We start from the raw sequence: 19,264 nt of genomic DNA on the forward strand, positions 1-19,264 counted from the left end.
GGCTAAGATCTAAAAGTAGGAGGAGTAGAGATAGATCTTGCAATTGTATTTGTTACTATTGCACTCTTGACTGGTGATAAAGATACTCTAGTCTTCCTTCTTCTAGGATTTGAAAATGAAAGCTCTTAGTACTGAAATTTACCTCTAGAAGATGCCCTTGTTTCAGCTTTGGGCATGAATTACTGCAACTTTGGTCTGGAACTGGATGTATTTTAAGCATCAAAGTCACCAAGTACTTGAAGAATGAGCCTTTTGAAGGCTTGAACACTGAAGCCAATACTATCTCCTTAGTATTAATCTTGAAATCTTCCTTTTGACACCAGTAGACTTGAAATTTTTTGAATCTTATCCCAACGAGTGTGCCAAAAACTGTTGTCACAAAGGTTTGCACCCTTATCCAAAGTTTTTACCTAAGGACAACCTTGTCAAACATGGAAATAACATCCAAGTTGTGGGACTTGAACTATGAGGTTGAGTCTTCGGAGAAGGCTAGCTTCCTTTACTATCAGGGTGCACCTAACTGCTCTAGGAGAGGAAAAGGGAGAAGGAATGCATGAAATAAAATCTACCTACTCTAACCTAGGGAGGTGATGCACCAAAATAGAGTATTCAAACCAATCTTTGCCCATACATGCATTATTAAACCATCATGACACCAAGAGATATACAAATCTAGGCTTGCTTTAATTTAACAACAATCACATGTAGATCAGAAAACCCAAATGAATGACACAAGGAAAGAGAGGATTCACTTATATATCATTCATAGGCCAAAAGAGATATAGTCATGCAAGATTGCAGATCTCTACAATACACCAATGAGAGGCAAATAATTCTTGCACTTTACATCAATGGCTGAAGGAGATAAGGCAGAATGTCATATAGTTTAGAGGCAAAGAGAATTTACACATGAAATTATAGAGTAATATCAAAGAAGTTAGAGAAGAGTCAGCCAATACAAAATCTACAAAAATAGCCTTTATAACTCAAGCATAACTAAGATATTTTCCTCTGAAGTTATTCCACAACCACTACCATTAAGTCCTGATAAAGACCTAGAGAAAATCGGATCTGGGTATAGATGCAATGAAACCTAATATTTCATGGAAATAGGGCCCTTGTAGAAATAGCGCCATTAATCATTTTGGCCAAGTAGATGGATAACTAAGTTGGTGGAGCATTCTCCTTCATTCACTGAGTTTAGCATTCATCCAAGAGTTGTTGGCATTGATCACAAGGATCATATTACGCAACAAAACTCGATCTTCCTTGTTTCTAGCTCATGAATCAACAAGGTCAAATAGTCAACTAAATTTTGCCACCATGATGAGCCACGTGGACCAATGACTTCATTTCATTTTGCCACCCCACAAAGTCTCCCTGTAGTTGACCATATTTTCATAACTAATTGCACCACCTCCTCAGAACCCTAACCGTGGCGGTCTCCCAACTGCCAGCCTCTAACTGTTAATGCCAACTGTAGCATTATCTCCCTAGGCCTACAAGGACATGTTTCATTGACTTGCTATCTCACTATACATAAATAGTGAGCACCTTGCCATAGTGAGATAGCGATGGTCATTGATTTTGCTTTGATCCTTTCCTTCACTGTTGGCATTTGAACTGGACCCCACATAATTCTAAGGACACATGGCACTAAATTTCTATCTCACTATAGATATCCTCCAAGAAACTCTTCATGGAAAGATAGCGATGACCATCAATCTAAGACCAAATCAAAGATGGAGAAACTACACAGAGTACCCTGAAGAAGTGGTGGGTCCCATACTCGCTATGTCACTATGAGTAAACAACTTGCAACTTTCCATAGTGAGATAGCGATCATCATTCATTCAAGATCGATCATGTGGAAGACATTTGATGCATCACTTAAGAGAAATATGGTGGGCCCCTTGTCACTATGTCATTGTTCATAACCTTCGTGCAACTCACCATAGTGAGATAGCGACAGTCATCAATCTAAGATCAATCAAGGGTAAAGAACTACGCAAAGTACTCTAAAGAGGTAGTGGGTCCCATACTCACTATGTCGCTATGAGTAAACAACTTGCAACTCACCATAGCGAGATAGCGATGGCCGTCGATCTGGCTTGATCTGATGATCAGAACTCCTCATGCATTTTATGAATGGGTGTGGATCCAAAGTACTACTGACGTGAGAAAGCCCTACACTATTGGCAACAAACCAAAACCTTACTTTCATCCTAGTCACCTTTCCACGTCATTTGAGGTCCCACCATGTGTTTATTTACTGGTTGGGCACTATGTCGCTAACGATGAGAAGAACAAGTTTCCTGATAGCAACATAGCGAGCTCCAGTGGAGTCAAAACTTATGGCCTACAAATTCTGAGTAGGATGCTGCCATGTCTTTCAATCTGCATAATTCATTCCTGACTAATCACCTACCTAGGGCCTACCTTATCTAAAATGTTGCCGCAGTATTATTTTTTGTCAAGGTGCTATGTCGCTAATGGCGAGAAATGCAAATTTTTGATAGCAACATAATGACTTTTGGGGACTTATCAAAATCAGCACCGGACTTCATTTTTTGGTACCACAATGAAAATTTTGATGGTCGCTATCTCGCTATGGCAAACAACCTCACAACTTTTCATAGCGACATGATGACATCCATAGATCGTAACAAGATCCAATAGTGGGGAAAGTTGTAGGCCAATAGAAAGAAATATCATAAGGTTTAACCATTTATTTTTTGGTATTCTTAGGCATAAAAATAATATAAAGGATGGTAAGTGGTCGTTGGGTGGGGTCTAATATTTGAATTCAAATTTTTGGTGGGAGAAAAAATAGATAACAATTTCCTTTGTTAAACAACAGAAGCTCAGTTAACACTGCAAACTTGTTAAAATTCTTTGGCAACTAAGCAAGCTTGGTTGGCACTAGTTCCAACCAAATTTCCTTCATTAACCAAGTGAGCTTGGTTAATACTCACTTTTTGCATCATTTCCTTTGATGCCTGAGTGAACTCGGTAGAAACTATCTTTTAAACTAGGCAAACATAGGAACGCTTGATAGACATATAAAATTGTCTTCACTACCCAAGTGAGCTTGGCATATACTAATGATAATGATATGACATTTTTGTAACATCAAAGATAACACACAATTAATCAATTGTATCCAATAATTGCAACTCTCATAGCTTGTTCACCCTTCAATCATTCATATTCTTAAGCCTTCTTTCTTAACATGTCATTGTAGATTCTTCTCTTGGTCACTTGATGAAGAAAAACCCCTTGTCTCGTTGACTTCCTTAGGTTCTCACACATGATAACCTTGCTTCATGACCAGCCATTCCCATAGATAATAAATTAAGATCTTTTGCCACTCATTCCATCGTCCAATTTTGGGTTTTAATGGATTAGGTAGGATACAATGAATCTACCCCACATTCCATAACTCTTCTAGAAACTTCTCCTTGAATCCTCTTTGAATTCACCTAAAAATGGGTTACCTTGAATTCTATGTCTCTAGCTCATCAATCTTATCTTCCACCTAGTTCACATAATCCAAGAAAACAAACTTGTCAGCTTAGATCCATCGAATTCATGATATTTTAAATAATGTAGCAGCTTGGCATTATCAGGCTTCTAATGTTCGACACATACTGCATTGATCGGCACCCTCTATGAAATTACTTGGTAGGAACTAAAGTTTACTAGTGCTCAACATCAACTAAACTTTATTTGGCATCCACTATTCTACTCGTCATACACTAGAATGAATTTTTACTTGGCTTTAACTAATTTTTTGCTAGGCTTGCACTAACTTTTCTCGGCACCTACTATCCACTCGATCAAGCTTGGCAGACAAACTTTGTGTAACTTGTTCTTCTAAACTTTCTCAGTGTAACCATCCTTTGTAACCTTAAGTAGATTATCAATACATCATGTTATCACTATCTTAATTGATTCTTGTACTCCTTTACACAATCATAACTCAACCTTTCCTCTAGGTGCTATTGTTACATCTTTTGATCAAATCCTCTTCATCAATTAAATAAGTGATAGTACTTTAATCATATAAGTATTTGTCTTACTAGAAAATAGTAGGTTTAACATTAGTGACAAAACAATGATTGAAACATATTGATCATACTTGTATGTTCTTAACAATCTCTCTCTTTTTATTGTTTTCAATCTATTCTTAACATCTTGTTCCCTACAAGAAGACTAGTGATGTTGTAATGCCCTACTTAGGAACCCAAGAGAAAATAACTTACTATGTTGCAATATTTTACCAAGCATTTTTTTATAAATTTTGTACAACATAAGTAACAATGCGAAAGAAATTTACACATACACATAAAGTACACATGAGAAAATACAAATACAATTCTCATTCCTCAAGTGTTCCTCACATTGAGTCACGTTTAAGAAAGTTTTATTAGTTAGTTTTATTTTTAAGTAAAATGTCCTCAATCATAAATGAATACAAAATGAAAAATCTCATAAGAAAATACATAAATACAACAAATATGATAAAGAACATCCAGATACATATATGCAAGATACATGATACATATATACATCAATTGAATAGAAGTCTCTAAGCTAAGAACAAGAATGATAAAGGAACAATTGCATCAAAAAACATCCAACATTGGTGCCAATCTATGGGGGACCCAAATGGTAAGAAGTCACAACCTCCCAACTTGGTGTTCACCTAATTGGGCTCCCACTCCCATCATGTAGGAGAGATAATGTACAATCCACATAAAAATATCAAAACATTAAATCAATCCTAATAGCCAAATCTACCTCAAGGGTACACAAACTATTGATAAAGAAAGATAATCAAAGTTGAAAGAACATTCATCCAATACTAACAGCACATACCGTGTCAACATCCAAATAAAAAATACAATAAAGTATCAAAACCAAAGAGACATAGTCACTAAAAGAATACTAACATAGTCACTAAAAGAATACTAACTTATAAATAAATGTCAAATATCAAAAGTACAATAATAAATACATAAAAAATTGCCATAAATGAGAGTAAATCACCAACAATGACTCCAACAATAATAACAACTCATAATAAATACACCAAAAAAAGGAACATCCACAAGTACACCACCAGAGGAAAATTTAACAACCATGAAGGAGACTTAGGCTACATACTAGGGAGTGTAATCACATGGTAAAACTACCTGAGTTACTCTGGAATAGTCTCTTACTAGACCCCAAACCCTCAAACATTGAGGTGCCTTGGACTGGTCACCTTGGACCGCGGGCCCTCAATGTGACATATGTAGAACTAAAATACCCAATCTTGGAGATGAAGAAAACTATTCATATCCCTCACTAGGTATCATACCATTCCCATCCTTAGCCTATACATGTACTCAAGGCATGGGTGAGGCAATAATACCTCAAACTATGTGACAAGGCCTACTTTGCATTTGAATATCTTGCACCCAGTTTAATTTCAGGACCTGCCATTTTGGGGATGTTTAGTATGTATGTCAGAGAGCCTATATTTATGATTTCAAGTAATTTTTCTAATTTATTATAGGGTTTTGAGTTCCCCAAACTTGGATGTTTTTTGTTATCATATATTTCAACATTTTGCATTAATCTGAGAAGCCATATTTGAGATTGAACATCTTATGATTTGTTGAGTATTTTGAAGAGATGGTAATGTCACTATATTGTAATCATAAATGACATAAACCATGTACAATTTTAAGCCTTGATGAATCCATCTAATAGGTTTTCCAAGCCAATTCCATTTGCAAAAAGTTAAAATTGCCCAATTGTCTTTTATGACAATTACACAATAGTCCACTTTGATTGATTATAACTTTGACCTAGTTGACTCAAATGTGAAAATTACTTCTCCATTTAATTCTATGGGTCAAATACATGTTATGTTCTATATTTGAACTCTTGATGAATCTATTTGAATATTTTTCAAACTTGATTCAAATTGCAATTTGTAACATGTTGGTCCAAATAAGTTTCATAGAATGATCAACAGGCCTATTTGTGAGGTCATGTTCTTAAATCTATGATAGATGAGATTAAATGGATTATACTATTGTATTCTATACTAAAAATACTTCAAGTGTATTAATTTTTAAATCCTAATGAATCCATCTTCCCACTTTCTCATATCCATTATGTTTGCAAAAATCTCTATTTTACTAGTGTATCGAGTCTTGCGGTTCCTAGTAGCTAACTTTGATGAATTTCCAAATTCTCCTAGTTATTCATCATGAGCTAAAAATGCAATCATATACCATCCATGTCAAATACATCTAATGAATGAAGTTTCATTTTTCTAGGTAGTTGTTTGACCTATTTGTGAGCATCATTATTTTGGAGCTCTTTATGAGGAAGCCAGATACTAAGGGTGGGGGGGTTTGAATTAGGATTTATACAACTTTGCACTTCTTGAACAAAATAAAAATTTAAGTGCATTTACTCCTAATCCATCTCATATCTAGATCATATACCATATCATCACAAACTATAAAACAAAAATAAATCTAACTATGCATGACATCCATCAACATGAAAATGTAAACACATAACACAAAGATTTTGGTAATCCAAAAACCCTCCAAGGTGAAGGTAAAATTAGGGTGGGGATGACACCCAAAAATCTCCACTATTGCAACAATAAATTTTTCTTGTTATGGCTATAATTTGATAATGTATAATGATCTACCATGTGAGGCATCTACTTGGTTCAAAGCATTACAAGACACTACTACATTTGGGCCCGAATTACGAAGGTAGGCCATCACAATTACAATAGTAACCCATTGCCCAAATGACATCAACTAAAATTGGCTCCCATCATATGGGTGTTAGATTTTTTTTGTTGCAGTTGTGATGGTAAGGCTTACCATCACGATTGCAATGACCATAGGTGTTATAAATTAGACTACCGTTATGGAAAACCATTCATTTTTAACATAATAATTGTGATGGAAATAAGTCGATGACATTGTCACAATTATGATGTCTGTGCGATATAAATGCTATGGGGCTCACAGAAAGTCATCAAAATTGTCCATCATAATTGGGATGGGCATATGGCAAGAATGCAGTGGAATTGATGGCCAGTAGTCGCAATTGCAACAATGTGTTGTATTAATAAATAAAAAATTGGCAACAAACATTGAATAGCCATGATGCAATCATAGGTTAATATTGAGCTTCACTTGGTTTCCAAAATAGTTTAATACGATCTACTAATCAAGGCCAACAACATAAAGGTGGAAGCTCATTATGTCCCACCCCCACCCCCACCCCCCACCCAACATCTAAATTCCCTATTAACATCTAAAATCTTTTACAAATGATCAATGTTTAAAGTACAAAAAAAGGTTCTAGACTTGCAAAAGTGACATCATTTTCCCATCTTTTGGTGTATGTAATTTTTCTATCACATCTAAAATAAGATTCAGCCACTCTAATATGAGAATGCACATGCAACTATGTTCACAATGCATGGACAATTTAAGGAGCTGAAAAAACCCAATACATTTACATTTATTTAATAGGTCTATGTAAACCTCTAACAAAAATTCAAACTTGTTGGGTTTTTTATATCTCCACCTAATTTCATATGCATATGAATTGAGATTGCATATTGAACTATGGCATCCTTCTACATTTCCTAAAACCAATAGATTCACATAATTAGTTTTCATACAATCATAGGTTAATGTTGAACTTCACTTGATTTTGAGAATAGTTTAATATTCTCTACTAAGAAGGGCCAACCATGTGGAGGTGGAAGCTCATTTGGCCCCAACCACCCCACCACACCCCCCCCCCCCAAACATCTATATTCTCCATTAACATCTAAAATATTTAAGAAATGATCAATCTTTAAAGTACAAAAAAAGTTCCACATCTAAAAAAGTGACATCATTTTCCCATCTTTTGGTGCATGTCATTTTTTCATCGCATCCAAAACAAGATTATGTCACTCTAAATTGAGAATGCATGTGCAACTACATTCAAATCCATGGACAAAAGGTAGAGATGATAAAATACAACATGATTACATTTATTTAATAGGTCTATTAAGTTTTTAAAATTATAGACCATCATCATGAACAATGTTCGTGATGGTCTATAACTTAAAATACCTAATTAAATACCTCTAACAAAAATGCAAGCCTATTGTGTATTTCAACTCTAGCTGATGTCGTATGTGTTGGAGATTCATTTTGCACGAGGTCAATGGTAGGAATCCATAGTGTAATTCCTCTCTTGAAAAGCAAATCTTTTTAAGGATCCGCTCCAAGGTTCAGTGTTTGTCTTGTGACGTACCAAAATTTTCTCAGTAGAAGATAAATGTGAATGTTCACAAGGAGGCCTTTGCTGGTTCTAAAACCCTTTTATCTTGGAATTGAAGTAAAATCTATTTTTTGTCTCAAACTATCACAGCAAAAGAACAATATTTTTGTATTTTCTATTTTTCAATGAATGAAACTCTAACAATGCAGCTACTATGAGGTCCTATTCTAACAAGGGGTTAGCAAAGCAAGTAAAAAAACTAAAAGCAAATAACATGAAATCAAATAACTTGAAATTGAAATTCCTAAATGGACATAAGCTACAGAACACAACATGCTGCAAGTTAAATCTTTGAAGAAATCGGTAGGAAACTAATGAAAACAGGAGCAGTGCTTCCTAGAATCTACTGATGCAATCGTCGGTGAGAATCTTTAACAAATCAAATGATGTTTCACTCTTCATCAAATTGCAAGGTCATGAAAGGTGTGCTCATGCAAGACAAAAAGCTATGTAGACACAATCAGGTGATCTCTTCTCAAGTTCATTACATCAAAAAAATTCATATATCTAAAGCAAACAACAGAACTAAAGATCACACAACCAGAAACAATGCAATAAACCTTTGGCTCAATCACAATCTCATGAATCTCATTAATAAAATCCACAAAATAATGACACATTCAGGCAAGAATAACTACACTCCAAATGCTAGCACAAAAAGCATAACTTTATTGCATAATAATGGCGGTCTTTTTTACATTTTACAATGGGGTATTTATAAGAAATTGTCTCCTCAATTTGTGTTGAAAATGAGAGATATCTTATATGCAATAAAATGCTTTTTAACAATAAAAGAAAACTAAATATATACAAACTATTAATTAATCTAGTGCATAGAGGGACTCCATCCATATTTTATTCATTAATTGGATGCATGAATCCTTTACATGTCAAAAATAGAGAAAGCATCAGAGAAAAAGTAGGAGGAAGCCATCAGTCAAAGTAGAAGTGAATGGAGACACCAAAAATAGAAGCTAGCCTTTCACTTGATGTGTGTTGGAGTTAACTTTCCATCAAAATGTGCTCCCAATGCATGGAAAGTGTTATTTTTGGAACTAGCAGTCAACTACTGGTGCACCTCTGAATTATGGAGCTACATGAAAATGTAGACCTGTGAAGCTTCGAACCTACAGAGCTCAATTCACCAAAAAATCAAAGTTCTCAATTTTGAAAATGATTTCTGGGTTTTTCTCAAATGAGGTTTTAAATCACTTTTTGTATATGCTTCATGCCCCTTTCTGATGATTTACACCCTCTTTATAGCCAATTACTTTCATAAACTTGCACTCCCTCTACTTCTTCAATCAAAAATCTCAAATCACCTGCATTGAATCTTGTCCCCACTAGCTGCATAAGATGAGGAACCTAATTTGCTTTATGTGTCCAACCTCTGTATCTTTAACCTTTGTCTTCTCTCCACCTGTACAATCCTTCTCGATGAGAAACCAAGTGATCCAGATTATCCAAGACGATCAAATGTTTGAAACTTTTTCATATTTTTTTGCAAATTTTTTGAGGAATTTTTAAATGACCTTTTTGGAGGTCTTTTGCTCAAAATTTCAAGTCAAAACCTTTGTCGATCCCTAAAATTGGTTAGTTGAAGGCTCACTATTTTAGGGAGTGAAATTAGATCTTTAGTTGTTCTTTCCAATGGTGTAAGCGGTTCTGAATTCTAAGGCCCAAGTCAAAAGTTATGACCTTGACAAGTTGAGGATGCCATTTTTACCTACAAAACAAGCAAACATTAGTCTGTACAGTTAACAATGCATAGTAAAGATGCACTAGCTACTCAAACAAAACTAGAGGTGAATCCTAAAATCTACCTAAGTCTAAAATCTTGAAGCCCTGAAATTTGGCTAAGTCTGGATTCCTGAAGCCCTAAAATTTGGTTAAGTCTGGTTTTTTGAAGCCCTAAAATTTTCTAAAATCTTTACCTTATCTCGAGGAGGTCTGAAACCTATCTCAAAAGATTCATCGCATATATTAAAATATATCTTAAGTATAAAGAATTAAATATACATCAACTTATACTTCAACAATATATTTTAAACCCCTCTTATGACTACTCGAACAAAACTAAAGGTGAAAATGCGGCTTGGCAAGCACACATGGTGCCTGGGGAGCATGATAGCATGAACGCGCATGAGGATGCGCACATGCACATGCACGAACCACAACAAAGTGTGCACGCGCGTGACGAGAGCCCATGGTAGAGCATGCACTCATGGTGGCAGTGCAGTGGAGTGCTCTGCAACACGCTCGCAGTTGCACACAGTGACGCACGGGCACATGGCATGCACGCACGACAGAGTATGACGGCGAGCGCGTGGCGAAGCGCGCATGCAGCGGTTCGAGCACATGATGACTTATTTTTTTAATTATTTTTTTATTTTTTTATTTTTTATTTTTATTTATTATTTTTATTTTTATTTATTATTTTTATTTTTTTTACTTTTTATTTTTTTAAAAATTATTTTATTTGTTATTTTTGCAATTTTTTTTTATTTTATTTTTTAATTTTTTTAATTCTTTTAATTTTTATTTTTTATTTTTTTTGAATATTTGACTCTAAAATCCTAAGGTCTAAAAAGAACTCTTCTTCTCCCAACTTCCGAACTATGAGTTTGGGAGTTGAAAAAAGTAGGGGGTCCCCATTCCTAGTGAGGAATGGGGCGTGTGTTGTGGACACCACAACAAATAGCCTTGAAAAAAGGAAGAAATGACCAAGGCATTTCTTCATCAGCAAACATTCCTTTGACGTGTGTTAAACACTAACCAAGCTTTGAACATCCCATGCGTCTTTTGGATGACCTCTCAGTCAAAATCTTAAAACTTGAAAACTTCCAGCTCAGTGTGTGCATTGTGTATTCATTCCTTTTGATGTGTCAAGTTACAGTTAATTAGAGTTTCCTGACAACTCGAAACAATCTTCCACTTCTTCTAGCTCATTCATTCGAAATCTCCACGAAGGCTCTTTATCAATCACTTGCTTGACCAGATGAGAGAATCAATTTGAGGGTTCTTGGTGGGATGTCACATTCTCTTAATTTTTGGCCTTTTGCATAATTGCTCCATGTCATTCAACATGTTAGTTTTGATGAAATAGTACTTTTGAATACAAGACACTTTGTTTTGTAACGTATCTTTAACCATTTTAGATCTTTAGAATCCTTTAGACTTAACACTTTCTTTTGTTTCTTTCTTTCTTTCTTTCTTTTTTTCTATATCCTGACTATGCTTAGACTATGTAGTCAGAACATCAGTGTCATTTCTTAGATTCAATCTCTTATGAACATCTCTTGCGTTCCTCTTTTAGAACTTTTTAGGAAACTCTCATGCCAAACAATGATCTTAGCAACCTTTCGAAGAGACCCTTCCTATTTGAACTACTCAGAGTTTGGATCATTTCTCATTATCTTCGACTTGAATTCAACAGCACCCAGAACAATCAAATCTTAAAATTTTCAAAGTGTTGAGAGCTTGTTGGTCTAGGCTTCTGATTTCCAGACTGAAAGTCCCCTAATTCCACAAGGAATGGTTGTTGCTTGGTTGGTATAAAACACACAATCGTCCAAATTTTTTGACAAAGAAATACCTCCCCCTGAAATCATCACCAAAGAGTGGTTAGTAAAATCTTGAGAAAAATTCCAAGTACACCTTACCCTCTAGGTTTGACATAACTTTAAAAAAATGAACACACGACTAAAAGAAAACATGCAACACCTAACTAGAAAGACTAAAAAGACTAAGAAAAAAAAAAAAAAAAACTTATTTACAGAAAGACTCGAATAATAACAATGTTGGGTAGTTGTCAGTAGATTTCTCATTACATGCAATAGTAATGAACCACCCCATATAGTTCTCAAAAATGCTGACTTGTCTTTGTACTCAGAAAAATAAAGTTTGGACAATCTTGGTTCAAATTCTGGGCACAAATCACACAAAATTAGAAGTTGTGGTAACTCTTTATAGCCATGATTAATCCACAAACAAGTTCTCTTACCTTTAGCATCATATTCAAATTGAAAATCATCAAACTGAGAGGGATAATGGAAAGATATCACCTAATCCAGCATGTCCCCCACCATAGGGGTACACTCACACATTGTAATTTCTCCTTCTGGTGGTCTCATCTCATGGTACACCACTTCATGCGCACATGGAGACACTTTAGGTTCCGCTCTAGGCTCCCTTGGACTAGAAAAATCCATCACCAACCTTCCTTTCGAATTACAGGATTCATCACCATGATCGACCAAGATGTTTTCTACCTCATATCCCAAAGAAGCTTGTTCAAAATCATACTTTCCCTCCATTGCAATCTCCCAAGCTAAAAATAAATCCAGACAACTTTCTTCTAAATGGAACCCAAATGGATGGATCCTACATGACTTAGTTATTTCATGATTTGATATGTGTGCGGAATACTTGCAAATAGACATTTCCTCAGTCAAGCTTGAGACCAAATTGAACAATATATCAATCTCTTCTAATGACAAATCTTGTTTTGAGGGAGATATCTTATCATTATCCAATGGGGAATCAATATCACAGTAGGAAGAACTAGTATCTTCTTCTTGATGACTTTGTGATTCAAAAATCTCACCAACATCGGGATCTTCTGCATTTCCATCACTTTTTGCAACTTCATGGAGTTTTGGAACTTCAAACTTTCTTGCACCCTCAAGATTTCTTAGCATATCCACACTTATTGCAACATCAATACTTGGAAGATTTCTTCATTGAAAGGGAATGCAAACTCCTCTTGACCATCTTCATCATTTAGTCCTCCTGTAGATTCATCATATGATTCAAACATCATTGCACTAAACTAAAAAGGTTGTTTCTCCATGATTTGGGGAGGTTGATCAGAACCATCATTGTGCCCATACCCATGTTTACTTGGACTCATTCCTGTAATATTATTATTCTCATTGTTGATGTTGTTCTAGAGGCCAAAATTTCTGCTCTGATTTTGAGAATAATTGTTCTGGGCAAAAAGTTGTCTTGGATGATTGCCTTGGTCTCTTGAAGAATTAGACTTTATTTTGATGATTTCATTAGATAAAAGAGACGTCGTCTCCTTCATGGCCTTAAGCTCTCTAGCCATGTTATTTTCTACTTCAATGGATCCTGCTGCCTTCTGCTCAAAGAAAGCAGTCTTTTGAGACCTGTATATTGAATATGTAATTATTGGCATTGGAGCAGCAGTAACCTAACTTGTGAATGTAACAGCCTCTTTGAAAACTTTTTCAATGGTATCAATGTCTCTAGGTGGGAGCCTTCTTAAAAAAATAGAAGTAAATGAATCCATTGTTCCAAAATAGATCTGGATGGAAGTCTCCTGTGGTACAGTGTATGGAAACTCCATTCTTTGATACATCTTATAGAAGCGATAATTAAACTGTGAAATAGTCTCATGGGCATCCCTTTTAATTGAGATGAACTGATGATTTAGAAGAGCTAGATCAACATAGATCTTGAATTGTTCCACAAACTTTCTCTCAAAGGAGTTCCAATCTATTATTGATGCCAGTGGAAGATTGAGGTACCAACTGAATGCCATTTCCCCCAAAGTGTAAGGAAAAAGGCAGCATACCATGTCCATATGTTGAATCTTGTTTCGATTATAGATCTCCTTAAAGATTTTGATATGACCTTCTTTTGTTCTTGATTCTCCATAGATAAACCATGGGCAAAACTTTTCAAGATTTTTGGGCAAGTCATGTGATAGTCCAGTTAGGTTCAAAGGTGAACTTTGGGCATTGAAGAAAGACATGGTGCATAATGATGGAAATGTGTGAAGTGGAATGTAAAGCAAACGACGATGATGAAATGTGTAATGTGAATGGGTGGAGTTCTTAGTGTCCCTTTATCACTGTGATGCTTGTGAAAGTGACTGAGTTGTAGGAACTTGTGTTTATTCTAGAAAAGTGCACCTTCGGAGCAGCACACTTTCTCAAAAAATAGTGCACCACAGAATTTTGCACACCTACGGATCTGCGGAGCTGCGGATCTATGGAGTTGTGGATCCATGGACCTACAAAGCTGTGGATCTATGGACTTGTAGATTAGTGAAGCTACAGACCTACTCACCTAAATTTCTGAAAAACTCAAAAAAAATTATGAACTTGTGTGTAGTGTAGATTATTGCAAGAGTGTAAAATTTTGAAGCTTTGTCAAATTTCCTTCATTCCAGGGAGTGTAAAATGGTTTAGACCCTCCTTCTAGTGCCACTTCTATTGGGCATTCATTTTACATGAGGTCAATGGTAGGAATCCATTGTGTAATTCCTCTATTGAAAAGAAAATCTTTTTAAGAATCTGCTCCAAGGTTCAGTGTTTGTCTTGCAATGTACCAAAATCCGCTCAGTAGAAGATAAATGTGAATATTCAAAAGGAGGCCTTTGCTGGTTCTAAAACCCTTTTATCTTGGAATTGAAGTAAAATTCATTTGCTATCTCAAACTATTGCACCAAAAGAACAATATTTTTGTATTTTCTATTTTTCAATGAATGCAACTCTAACAATGCAGCTACTATGAGGTCCTATTCTAACAAGGGGTTAGCAAAGCAAATAACAAAACTGAAAGCAAATAACATGAAATCAAATAACTTGAAATTAAAATTCCTAAATGGATATGAGCTATAGAACACAACACGCTATGAGTTAAACCTCCAAAGAAATCGATAGGAAACCAATGAAAACAGGAGCAGCACTTCCTAGAATCCACTGATGCAATCGTCGGTGAGAATCTTTAACAAATCAAATGATGTTTCACTCTTCATCAAATTGCAAGGCCATGAAAAGTGTGCTCATGTGAGACAAAAAGCTATGTAGACACAATCAGGTGATCTCTTTTCAAGTTCATTACGTCAACAAAATTCATATATCTATAGAAAACACCAGAACTAAAGATCACACAACCAGAAACAATGCAATAAACCTTTGGCTCAATCACAATCTCATGAATAAAATCCACAAAACAATGACACATTCAGGCAACAATAACTACACTCCAAATGCTAGCACCAAAATAATAACTTTATTGCATAATAACAGCGGACTTTTTTACATTTTACAATGGGGTATTTATAAGAAATCATCTCCTCAATTTGTGTTGAGAATGAGAGATATCTTACATACAATAAAATTCTTTTTAACAATAAAAACAAACTAAATATATACAAACTATCAATTAATCTAGTGCATAGAGGGACTCCATCCATATTTTATTCATTAATTGGATGCATGAGTCCTTTACATGTCAAAAATAGAGAAAGCATTAGAGAGAAAGTAGGAGGAAGTCATCCGTCGAAGTAGAAGTGCATGGAGACACCAAAAATAGAAGTTGGCCCTTCATTTGATGAGTGGCAGAGTTAACTTGCCATCAAAATGCGCTCCTAATGCATGGAAAGTGCTATTTTTGGAACTAGCAGTCAACTGTCGGTGCACCTTTGAATTGCGGAGCTACATGAAAATGCAGACCTACGAAGTTGCGGACCTGTGGAGCTGCAGACTTATAGAGCTCAATTCGCCAAAAATTCAAAGTTCTCAATTTTGAAAATGATTTCTAGGTTTTTCTCAAATGAGGTTTTAAATCACTTTTGTATACGCTTCATGCCCCTTTCTGATGATTTACACCCTCTTTATAGCCAATTACTTTCATAAACTTGCACTCCCTCTGCTTCTTCAATTGAAAAACTCAAGGCACCTACATTAAATCTTGTCCCCAATAACTGAATAAGATGAGGAACTTGATTTTCTTTATGTGTTCAACCTTTGTATCTTTAACCTTTGTCTTCTCTCCACCTATACAATCCTTCCTGGCGAGAAACCAAGTGATCTAGATTATCCAAGATGATCAAATGTTTGAAACTTTTTCATATTTTTTCACAAAATTTCTTAGGCATTTTCAAATGACCTTTTTGGAGGTCTTTTTCTCAAAATTTCAAGTTGAAACCTTTGTCGGTCCCTAAAATTGGATAGTCAAAGGCTCACTGTTTTAGGGAGTGAAATTAGATCTTCAATTCTTCTTTCCAACGGTGTAAGCGGTTTTGAATTCTGAGGCCCAAGTCAAAAGTTATGACCTTGACAAGTTGAGGATGCCATTTTTACCTACAAAAGAAGCAAACATTAGTCCGTAGAGTTAACAATGTATAGTAAAGATGCACTAGCTACTCAAACAAAACTGGAGGTGAATCCTGAAATCTAGTTGAGTCTGAAATCTTGATGCCCTAAAATTTGGCTAAGTCTGGATTCCTGAAGCCCTGAAATTTGGCTAAGTTTGGTTTTTTGAAGCCCTGAAATTTTTTAAAATCTTTACCTTATCTTGAGGAGGTCTAAAACCTATCTAAAAAGATTCGTCGCATATATTAAAATATATCTTAAGTATAAGGCTCCTTATACTTAAATGATATATTTAAAACCCCTCTTATGACTACTCAAACAAAACTGAAGGTGAAAAGGCAACTTGGCAAGCACACACGGTGCCTAGGGAGCATGGCAGCATGAACACTCACGAGGATGCGTGCACGCACACGCATGAACCATAGCAGAGTGCGTGTGTTCGCAGCATGAGCCCGTGGTAGAGCTCGTGCTCGCAGCAGCATAGTGGCGCGCGCTTGCGACAGCATAGTGGAGCACTCTGTGGCATGCTCATGGTGGCGCATAGTGATGCACACACTACAGTGTGTGTACAAAGTGGTAGGCGCATGGCGGAGTGCAGTGGCAAGCACGTGGAAGAGCGCGCATGCAGCTGTGTGAGCATGCAGTGACTCTTTTTTTTTTTTTTTTTTAAATATCTTTTTTTTAATCTTTTTTTGAATATTTGACTCTAAAATCCTAAGATCTAAAAAAATCTCTTCTTCTCCCGACTCTCAAACTATGAGTCTGGGATTCAAAAAAAGTACGGGGTCCCCATTCCCAGTGAGGAATGGGGCATGTGTTGTGGACACCACAATAGTATGCATATGAATTGACATTACACATTGAACTATATTGTCCTTTTGCATTGCCTGAAACCAAGAGATTCATACAGTCATAGGTCGTTGTTGAGCTTCACTTGGTTTCGAAAATAGTTTAATATTCTCTACTAATTAGGGCCAACTACGTGAAGGTGGAAGCTCATTCCCCCCCACCCAACATCTTAATTCCCTGACAACATCTAAAATATTTAAGAAAGGATCAATCTTTAAAATACTCAGAATGTCCTCATTACCTCTTGCTACCCTTAGGGGAAGTCCATCTTCATTGCTCATGAGAAATTCATCACACAAATACATCTAAGAATTTCCTCATCACAAGGGCAGGAAAAAAAATTCCTATAGAACTATCACCATATGAGGTAAAATAAAATTAAAAAGATGCAGAGATCACAAGGGCACAACAACAAAATCTTAGATCTCCACATGATATATACATACATGCATACATATATGCATACATACATATATACATATACATACATACATATATACATACATAAATACATACATATACATATATGTATATATGTATGTATACAAAGAGATCTTTTTAAGGTGCTTATTACATCTTAGCACAATAGAAAAATTGATCCAGCTGCATACATATTCCAGAATCCAAATAATAATAAAATAAAACTCACTTAGATTGTGCTAAGTCACTTAGCTCAAGATTCTACACAAAAACAATGTTGATTATTCCTTTTATTGTACCTAATCTAAATAAAAATCTATAGGAATTTGTAATCAATCTGGGTAATCAATAACTAGACCCATCTAACTAGGTTATGGCTTGTATATATAATTATATTTAACTGGGTTATGACTTTTGCAAGGGAATGAGCCTCATCATTATGGCATTTACATACACAGAAGAAAAACTTTCTTCTTCAACTCCTTACACTCAACTCTTAACTAAAGTTATTCTTCAAGTAGTGAGAATATCTACTACAAATTCCTTAGAGCCAAGGGACCATAAACCAATGCTACATTTTTCTAGAGACATGGGAGAAGTTGCTATTAGATTCAGTACTTCATTAAATTTTGGATCATATAGTGATGCCAAAATTAACAATGGCAGTAGATACTTGGGATCCTCACAGGGAGAGCATGCCAATACATGTATGGTTACATCCTTGGCTTCCATTTTTGGGCTAGTGTATGGAGCCTTTATATCCAACCATTCATTATAAATTGGGGAGTGTGCTTCATGCCCAACATTCAAGTGATGCATCTACATATGCAATTTTATCACCTTGGAAAACTGTATTTGATCCTGCTAGTTGGGAACAAAAGATTGTTCATTTTATTGTACCTAATTTGATGACAATTCTATAAGAATTTGTAATCAACCCAACTAATTAGAAACTAGATCAAGATAATAGCCATAGTAGATACTTGGGATCCTTGCAAGGAGAGCATGCCAATACATACATGGTTACATCATTGGCTTCCATTCTTGGGCTAGTGTATGGAGCCTTTATATCCAACCATTCATTATAAATTGGAGAATGTGCTTCATGCTTGGCATTCAAGTGATTCATCTACATATGCAATTTTATCACCTTGAAAAATTGTATTTGATCTTGCTAGCTAGGAACAATAGATTGTTCATTTTATTATACCTAATTTGATGATAGTTCTATAAGAATTTGTAATTAACCCAGCTAATCAAAAACTAGACCAATTTAGCTAGGTTATGGCCCACGCATGTGTTATTCCCATTTATCATATGGTTGCAATGTTGGAGGCATCATTTTTTATTTGTACAAGATATGGAGGAAGAGAAGTGGTGTTGGAAAACATTAAAATTTAATAATGTGAATTCACCTGGAGGAACTTGTGTATGCTCTTGACAAACATGTCATCGAAAGTGTTCATCATGATCTTTTTTTCTTCATGTTTTTTCATGGA

At 35.5% G+C, this 19,264-nt stretch overlaps 1 pseudogene; it reads right to left on the bottom strand.

Moving 5' to 3' along the window:
- Window positions 1–17,038, bottom strand: part of LOC149571757 (uncharacterized) — a 71,751-nt pseudogene extending 54,713 nt beyond the window's left edge.
- Between the last annotated feature and the right edge of the window lie 2,226 nt (window positions 17,039–19,264).

Source organism: Cupressus sempervirens, chromosome 2 (genome assembly GCF_028749045.1).
Source record: "Cupressus sempervirens isolate cs-2001-9-10 chromosome 2, ASM2874904v1, whole genome shotgun sequence".
In the NCBI taxonomy this organism is placed as follows: Eukaryota; Viridiplantae; Streptophyta; class Pinopsida; order Cupressales; family Cupressaceae; genus Cupressus; species Cupressus sempervirens.